Raw genomic sequence first — 10000 nt, forward strand, 5'->3', positions numbered from 1 at the left:
TCTTTGTAGTGAGTTCCTATCTTCATCACAAGTAATTTCTCTACTTATTCTTGTGTCATCGGCGAAACTTCTCACTACGGAGTTTTCAACATCACAGTCTATGTCTGAGATCATAATAACAAATAGCAGTGCAGCTAATACCGTACCTTGGGGCACACCAGATATTACCTGGGCTTCATCTGATTTCTCGTCATTTGCAACCACTATCTGTTTTCTGTTTTGCAGGAATTCTTTTACCCATTTTCCTATCTTTCCCACAATATTATGCTTTCTCATTTTTTTCTCCAATATGTTATGGTCTACCTTGTCAAAGGCTTTTGCAAAATCTAGATAGATCACATCTGTGTCTTTTTCATTTATCATATTATTGTATATGTTTTCATAGTGTGCTATCAGTTGGGTCTGTGTACTTTTTCCAGGTACGAAACCGTGTTGACCCATATTAAACAAATTATTTTTGACCAAATGGTTCATAATTTTCTTTTTTATTACCCTCTCATACACTTTCATAATATGTGATGTTAGACTAACAGGTCTATAATTGCTTGCCTCTAGTCTTGATCCACTTTTGAAGATAGGGGTTATATAAGCTAATTTATGTTTAACATATATCTCGCTCATATCTACACTCTGTCTTAGCAGTATTGCAAGCGGCTTCGCGATAGTGTTTGCAGTTTTTTTTAACAAAATCGCTGGAACTCCATCTGGTCCGGCTGCCGATCCATTTTTAATTTCGTTCATAGCCGTGACAATATCTGCTTCATTAATATCTATATCCGTTAGATATTCGACATTTTCTTCTCTCATTTCTGTTTCATTATTCTCATACGCAATTCTTGGCGTGAACTCACTCTTATATTTTTCTGCTAATATGTTGCATATTTCCTTTTTTTCATTCGTTAGCCGTCCTTCAATTCTTAGAGGGCCTATTTCTATTTTCCTTTTATTCATCTTTTTTGCATAGGAGTAAAGTACTTTGGGGTTTCTTTTTATATTTTGAAGTGTCCTTTCTTCTAAGTCCCTTTTTTCATTTTCTTTCGACTGTATAATCTTTTGTTCTGCATTTTCTATCTTACATTTTATTTCCCTCATTTTCCACACATTTTTTTCTTTTGCAAGATTTTTCTTCTACTTTCTAATTTTCTGAAATAAGATCCTTCTGTCTCTTGGTATGCACGTCTTTTGTTTATTGTTTTTTTTCGGTACATATTTTTCAACGATTTTCTCCAGTATTTTGTACAGTATGTCCGTATTTACCTGTATATTATCACTTATAAATAAATTTTTCCATTCTTTATTCAGTTCTTCATTTATTTCTGACCATTTTATATTCTTACTGTAAAAGTTATATTTTCCATATCCTTCCCAAAGTTTTGTGCTTTTATTAATTCTGTGATCACTTGCTTTGGAATAAACTATCAATTCTATGACATTGTGGTCTGAAATTCCCGTGTTATACACTATTATTTCTTTAACATAATTCACCTCATTCACAAATACTAGATCTAGGACATTTTCCTTTCTTGTTGGAATGTGGTTTATTTGTTGCATATTATGTTCTAATAGCATATCTTGAAGCTTTTCAAATTGCCTCTTATCTTCTGCGCTACTATTACTCTCTTTTTTATATGTATACATACAACCACTTTCTTCTATCCGTTCTTTCCAATCCACGAAAGGAAAGTTAAAATCTCCGGATAGGAGTATATTCCAGTCTTTATGGTTTCTATATATATCATCTATTTTTTCTATTATCATGTCAAACTCCTTAGTATTTGGGGGTCTGTAAACTACAATATTCACTAGTTTTTCAAATTCAAATTCTACCGCAATCAATTCACATTCTGTGTTGCTGTATTTTTCACAGACTTTTCCTTGATTTATGTCTCTTCCATATATTGCGGTTCCCCCTTGATTCCTATTTTTTCTGTCTGATCTATAAGTTTGGAAACCCTTTATCTGGTCATCACTGCCAGTCTCTTGGGAATACCATGTTTCACTTATATTTAATATATCTATTTTTCAATTTGGGTTAGTTCTTCTAGGAACTCTATTTTCCTTTTAGAGTTACTCGTGACTAAACCCTGTGCATTCATCACTATTATGGTTTGTGTTTCATTTCCATTATTTAATACTGGTAATAATATGGATTCTCCCATGCTTCCTTCCTGTTCTGATATGATGTTCTTTTCTTCATTTCTCGGAATTCTGCCATTAAAAAATCCAACTTTTCCATAATATTTGTTCTTTCGCCTTCATACTTATTTTTGTGTGTAAACCTGCAATTATCCCCATATCTGCACCAACCCCTGGCATTATATATGCATTCTTTGTAGTTGGGCTCTATTTGTGGAGATTTAGGTTGAAAGGCCTTTTTTGGTGCATAGTGCGGTATATACGCGGCCTGCTTTTTTGTTTCTTTTTTTGTTTCATTTTTGTTTTTCTTTTCAGTTTGCTGAGTTTTCTTACTCTCATTCATAGTTGCAGGATGCATATATCGACATTTTTTGTTGAAACTGCATCCTTTTCCTTCTTTTAGGGTTTTGCATATTTTTGGATGGAGATCTCTGCATTCGTCTCCATATCCGTCTAAATACGCACATTTACCATATATTTCATAATTATGGCATATCTTTGGATGCTTGTAGTAGCATCTTTCGCCAAATTTGCAATTCCCTCTTTTCAGCCTATTACAGACTATATCTTTCTTTTCTTTTTTTTCTTGTTCTTGCTCTTCCCTAAAAGTATGTAGGTCCGGGTAGAGTCTCTTGGGTCTATTATTTGTTTCCATCTGATAATTTATTTCTTCATAGGTATGTTGTTGGATGGCATCATAAGTTATATCAATGATTTCCTCTGCATCCATACACATATCCTGTTCATTTTTCTCTTCTTCTTCTTCTTCTTCTTCTTCTTCTTCTTCTTCTTCTTCTTCTTCTTCTTCTTCTTCTTCAACTAATTGCAGCTTTAGTCTCGACTTAATTATATTTTCTATCCAGACTAAGCATGTTGAGCAGAATACCTTTGTGTGTCTATTTTTTATTTTTTGCTGTATTTCAGCACATGTGGGGTGTGTTGGAACATTACAGGCATTACATTTTCTAATCAGTTGTTGAGGATTATTAATGGAATACCATATCTTACATGTATTACACCATTTTGGCATTCTTTTTCCCAATGCATCAATCAGCATATTCACCATATTGGACTTGTTATTGTTCTTTGATGGAATGTGTTGATTGATGTAGACTTTCTTTATAAGTCTCTTTAACACTTGGATTTTCTTTGGAATTTCTTCAATTATTTTACTGTTTTAAGTAAAGGAGGAACTGTTGCATCTACACCAAAGAGTGCAGATTTAAGGGTAGACCACCATTTATGTTCCTGAGTTGTACCAGAAAGGGTTTCTTTTATGGTTAAATTGTACTCCTTTTCAGTTGAGGCATAAACTCTCTGAGCAAAAGCTCGAGTATAGTTGTTCCAGGTCAAATCTGATCTGTTACCCTTCCAAAGATGATAGGTCTCCTGATTCTCCAAAAAAGCACGTCTACAATCATCAGGAAACCAAGGTTTGTCCTTCACTCGGTACCTTAGCACACAAGAAGGGATACGCCTATCAATTATGTTGACTAGATTCTCATTCAATGGGACAATAGGATCTACACTACTATATAATTGTAACTAATTCAAGCACAAAAGATCATACAAAATCCCATTCCAGTCTGCTTGGGATTTCATATAAATTTTACAAGAGTATGATATATCAGGGACAGGCTGCTCAGTCTTCACTACCAATGAAATCAAGGCATGATCAGATGTCCCGACTGGAGAACCAACCTTACTAGTTGTAACGCCAGGGGAGTCAGTGTATACGAGGTCCAAGCAGTTACCAGACCTATGAGTGGCTTCATTTATGATTTGCTCACAGCCTGATTCAGAGGCAAAGTCTAAAGCTCTTAAGCCATGGCGATCGGTAGGAGAGATAGAACTTAACCACGCCCTATGATGAGCATTAAAATCACCAACAAAGACAAAAAAGCCTTTCTATCATCTTCTTGTATCTTAACCATAATGGTAAGAAGACAATCGAAGATAGAATCATCCATGTCTGGATTCCGGTAGATCAAACTCAAATAAAAGTTGGTATGCCTGCCACAAACTTTTATTACCTGAATCTCATGACATCCACATTGATAGCAGGACTTATGAGAAGCAGGGTACACAGTCCTAATATACACTGCCATTCCCCTGGCCTTAGGGATAGCATCATGTTTCAACATTATTGGCTTCTTAAAACCAGTTATAAGGAGCTCAGATGAGTGCCTCATATTAGAAACCAAAGTTTCTGAGCACAGAAGAATATCATACTGTCTGGATGCAACTGTAAGGTCTTGGATATTTGCATGAAGACCACAAATATTGCAATACAGAAGACGATATTGACGAAATCTAGGACGTACTGGTCCCGGATTTCGCTCAATGTCTCAAGACAGCATAAGAATTAATAGAAATAAAAAAGAGATATCATACTTAAAAAATAAATCAACAAGAATTATAACAAAAACAATATGTACAGAATTATAAATGAAGTGATTGATGATACCCATAGACTATAGCAAAAAGTCGGAAACACTGGTCGACATGGAGGAGCCGATACACCATGCAAGGCTAAATACCCTCCAGGATAGCCACTTTAACTGAAGGGAGGACAGTAAGGATGGTTTTGAGAAGAAAAAGAATCAGAAAAAGGAAAAGACAACCTCTTGATAAACCACCAGGCATCTATGGCACTTCTATTAAGCCTACCCAACACACCATTTCAAAAAAACAAGAGGAAGAAAAAAAAAATAATAAGATAGAATAGTGTGCCTGAGTGTACCCTCAAGCAAAAGAACTCTAAACCCAAGAGAGTGGAAGACCATGGTACAGAGGCTATGGCACTACCCAAGTCTAGCGAACAATGGTTTGATTTTGAAGTGTCCTTCTCCTAGAAGAGCTGCTTACAATAGCTAAAGAGTCTCTTCTACCCTTACCATGAGGAAAGTACACTGATTAAATTGGAGTACAGTAATTAAACCCTTGGGTGAAGAAGTGTTTAGTATCTCATTGTTGTCAAGTGTATGAGGAAAGACAAGAATATGTAAAGAATAGGCCAGACTATTCTGTGTAAGTTTAGGCAATGAAAAAATAAGCCGTAACCAGAGAGAGGGATCCAATGCATTACTGTCTGGCCAGTCAAAGGATCCAATACCTCTCTAGTGGTAGTATCTCAATGGGCGGCTGGTGCCCTGGCCAACATATATATATATATATATATATATATATATATATATATATATATATATATATATATATATATATATATAGAAAAGCTTGGCCACAGCAAAATTGGTATCTTTAAAATAATTAAATTTAGATGTATTTTTATTCAACTTGAATGCAGCAGACAACACATCAATATAATAAACATATATACCCGTGATATGCTTAAACCGGAAAAGTAAAAACAAAATTCTGAACACGCGTGAAATGAAACTTTTATGAACTTCTCAATCGCATTGTGGCAGACACCACTTTTATTTTATGACCCTTGTCCGTTCACACGTTCTCATGCGCGAAATAGGATACCTACACCTGCCTGTTTTTCCTTCTCACTTTCTTCCCCCAAGTAACCAGGTAGCCTGAGGTAACCGGGTACCGACATATTCAAATGCCACACCAAGTTATATTCTTGGACTGCGCACATGTAAAAGATGATACTCGCCTTTGGCCTCAGTCCAGATGTGTTGGATGACCACCGTGTTGGTTTTAACTTATTTTACAATATACACTCCAACATATGCGACTTCCAGTTTGTGCTTCCTCGGCTGTAGCCTTTTAAGAAATATTTTGTCCCCTCTCTGTATATTAGATGTTTGCGTTCAGAAATGCTGGCCGTAACCCGTCTGATACTTATCACTGGGCTTCAGAAAATACCTTTGGATTATCTGAAACACGGAAGACAAATTACACATCATTACCGATATTGTTGCATGCTGTATGAGGACCAGGTTTGGGGATCCATGACAACAGTATATGCCATTTTTGGATCGTGCCCAAAAGGGGTATCAGTGATGGTGCTGTTATATTCCGTGTATATAGTGAATTTCACCCATGGCGACATTTCCATCCACTTGGTCTGACTGCACCCCACTTTAAGATATGTGTCACCTCTCGGTTATGGAACTCCATAAGCCCATTTGCTGAGGGCTGATAAGAAGCGAGAGTGCAATTATCTATTTTCATGATATTGGTCACCCCCTAGCACACTTTGTTCACAAACTCTGCCTTTGGCACTTATCAATGTACCTTAACAGCCAAACCTTACTGTGAAGGAAGACAAGGCTATCGCAACTGAAACCGCAGTTGTATCTACCATTGCATAGGTGTGTGTAAAGTGTGTGAATGCATATTCAAAACACACATGCATACTTAAACTGCCGATCTCGTGGAAATGAATCCTAGGTCGTTCATATGCACTATATCAAACTTCACAGGCACTACTGACCGTGTTCTGGCCTTTGGTATTACATGTTTGTGGTTTCTCATTGAGTTAAACACATGCCACTCATTGATAAATCTAAGAATATCTTTCTTCATTCCTCTCCAAAAAATGATTCTCTTACCCTCCTTAGGGACCCTTTTATACCTACAGTATATGTTCTGCCTATGGATTTACGTGAATTACATTGACGGCTTTCTCTACCAAAGTGGAAGAAAATATAATGTGGTCTTCTTTCATTATTACAGAATAGGATATCATCTTCAATGAAGAACATATCCCTTCGCATGTTAAATAAATTGGGGAATTTTCTATTTGCATCCTTCACACAACCCTTGGCCTGTTCAATCCAAGCTTTTGATTTTTGTCCCAAAAGTGCAGAATTAAATTCCCTTTCAGTAAAAAAAATATTGTAAGATTCCCCCTTTTCTATTACAAAGTTTAGCATTTTCTGTTCTTCATTTTTTTGATACTGGTAACCAGGAACTACTTTACATTTAATTGGTACATTGGAGAAAAGATCAGCCAATGCATTGCTAACCTCACTTGCTCCGGTCACATACTGACCATTCACCTTCAGCACTAGTGGTGGGTTGAGGGTGAATTTGTCTGCTTTCTTTTTTTACTTTCCTCCACACAGAAGAGGGTGATGTTTTACTGTTGATGGAGGAAATAAAAGACACCCAAGACTAACGCCTAGCTTCTTTCATGCCTTGACGGAAATTTGCTCTACATTTCTTGTGTATTATCAAATTCTCCTCAGTACGGTGTCTGCACAATCGAGTTAAATGCTTTTTTGTGGCTCTGTACAGGACTACCAGGGGACTAGTCATCGTTTGAATAACCTTGTTGTTTTGTGAATTGAATTGACTCCTGCTGTATGGAGACTCCATTCAGTAAATCTATGGCATCAACAACACTTTGTAACTGTTCTGCATTTCATTCAATTTCGTCTAGCTCATGAAATCTATCCCAGTCCGCCTTGTCAAAATTCCATCGTAGCGATCTCTGTAAAGGTGGGCCATTCTTGGTGTTTATAATGATTGGTGGATGATACCTAGTATAGCAATCGTCTATCATTCTCCAATCAAAATTGAGAAGACAGTTAAAGCTTGCAATTGATAGGTCAATGAATGACAAGGTAACTGTCTGAACATGGAAGTGTGTGGACTCTCCGGTATTAGTTCTTCATCTTAATTTTCCACAACTGATGATATAATATAGTATTAACCCCTTGCATTTACCAAAACATTTCCCCATAAAGGATGTCTACTATTAAAATCTCCTAGTAAGAGAAAAGGTTGTGGGAGTTGTTGAATCACCTCCAATAAATTATCATATGAGATGTTGTCATTAGAATGCAAGTAAAGACACCATATTGTGCATTTACTCCCCATATCTGTTTGTAAAATCACTGCCTGCAGAGGTGTACATATAGACAAGGATATTTGGGGAATATCTTGACGAACGCATGTAAGACTTCCCTCATGGCTCGCTGCTCGTTGATCATATTTTGCCTTATAGCTAACATACTCTCAAGGACAAGGAGTATTATCATCAAGTTTGCTCTCTTGTCGACATATAATTATGGGGGAGTGTTCATGGCTGAGTTGCTTAAGATCTTCATATTTGACACTTAAACCCTGACAATCCTATTGCATAATGGAGGAAAAAACTATGGTTTATTTTCTGGGGGACATCTTGGATGAGGTCTCCTTATTTGCAGCTTTTGGTTTAACATTAATTCCTGTAGACTTCTTAAAAGAGGGTCTTGATGAATTAGAGTTTGTATTTGCCCTTTTCATGTTCTTTTGACCCAATTGTTTAGGGAGGTGGTGGTCCTCAACTTGAATTTTGGATTGATTTAAGTTGTTTTCTTGTGCATCTGAAATATCAACAGACAGAACTTCACATCAATTTGATGTCATAACTTTGGTGTTCTTAATGGAAGAAGTGAGAGAGATGGAGGTCTCTCTCTCGTCCGATTAAAAGGTGGTGATTTATCAGGTTTTGGCATCTTCCCCACTACAAATGCGCCTGGTAATTCGGTTGTGGGCGAAACCTCCCTCAAATCAGGCAAAGATAGAGCCTGAGCTAGGTTAGTATTTTCCTTTTTAGGGGGACAAAGGTTTAATAGCCTTTGGCCAAGCCCTAGGAGGTGATATTCGTTTCTCATCATGCAGATTGTTACCAGATGGCATTTCTTTTTTTGTGAACTACTGGCAGTAATAGATGGGCTAGATGTCTCCTGCAGCAGTTTTCCTCCTGACTTCATTGCCTTGGCATAGCTTGTTGATCTATTCAATAGTCTCTTGGCATGCCCCATACGTATGTGTTCAATACTGGATTTATTGAGGACAGCCTTTTCTAACTTATATTACCGGCAACTCCTGTCAGTAGATTTATGATTCAAATTACAGTTTAAACACCTGGCCTCAAGTGAAAACTCTCCATGGTGATGTTCTGAGCAATTGCTATACTTTTTTCCATTTTTGGAGACTTTGGAAAGGTGTTAAAATTTCAAACAATTAAAACATTGAACTAGTTTCTGTTTAAAAGGTTCGAACTTTAATCCTTTCATTTTCAATCACAGTGTGGACAGATCCTTGGGTACCCCATCACAAGGAGCACCTTTATATTCAAATTACTTATTCTAATGTTAATAATATTACATATTGCATTAAATGCTTCATCTTAAGTATCAAAGCATATCCAAGAATCCCATTTGTCATCTTCAAGTCGAATTCTTATCTCTGTGATTAAGCCGAAACATTCAAATGCTTTATGTATCTCATTGTAATCTTTGTCTAATGCAAAAAGAAATGGGTAACATTTAGGATTTTCAGTTTTCCTTTGTTACCTAAATTAATTCATTTTTGGGTATTGGATGAATTATCTTTTTTATTTCCGAAGGCGTCAACAAAATTTTCTTTAAATGAATTGCAAAATGTCGTTAACAGTGCCGGTGGGGAGTCAACATATCCAGGGGATTAAGAGTCATTCATCAAAAGCTCCATAGTCAAGGGTGGAGTTTTTATTTTTTGTGTTGTTATTTGTTTGGTTGGTTTACCAACTTGAGCATATTAAGAAAGTATCATAAGTTGGAAAGAGAATTTGCATTCAACACTATCGGCACAATGAGAGTATATTTCCCAGATGGTCCACTCCATACCCTGCCCAAAAGATAGCACCAGAGCAGATATAGACGCACAGGTGTAAGATAAACCCACATGTTAGGACTGGGATCGAGACAATATGGAATCATCCTCCCCATATCTGTAATGATGGGCTTCCAGCCAGAAGCCCAGAGTTCCACCTCAAGGATTAAGATCCCCCTGATTCCGAAGACCCAACACTTGAAAATAGTTCCGCCAAAATGGTTCGGGATGGCTGATATCATCCAATACTCTCACTTACAGTTTTGAATGCAAATACCGCTCAACTGTGATCCATTCTCCC

This window comes from Palaemon carinicauda, chromosome 19, assembly GCF_036898095.1.
Source record: "Palaemon carinicauda isolate YSFRI2023 chromosome 19, ASM3689809v2, whole genome shotgun sequence".
In the NCBI taxonomy this organism is placed as follows: Eukaryota; Metazoa; Arthropoda; class Malacostraca; order Decapoda; family Palaemonidae; genus Palaemon; species Palaemon carinicauda.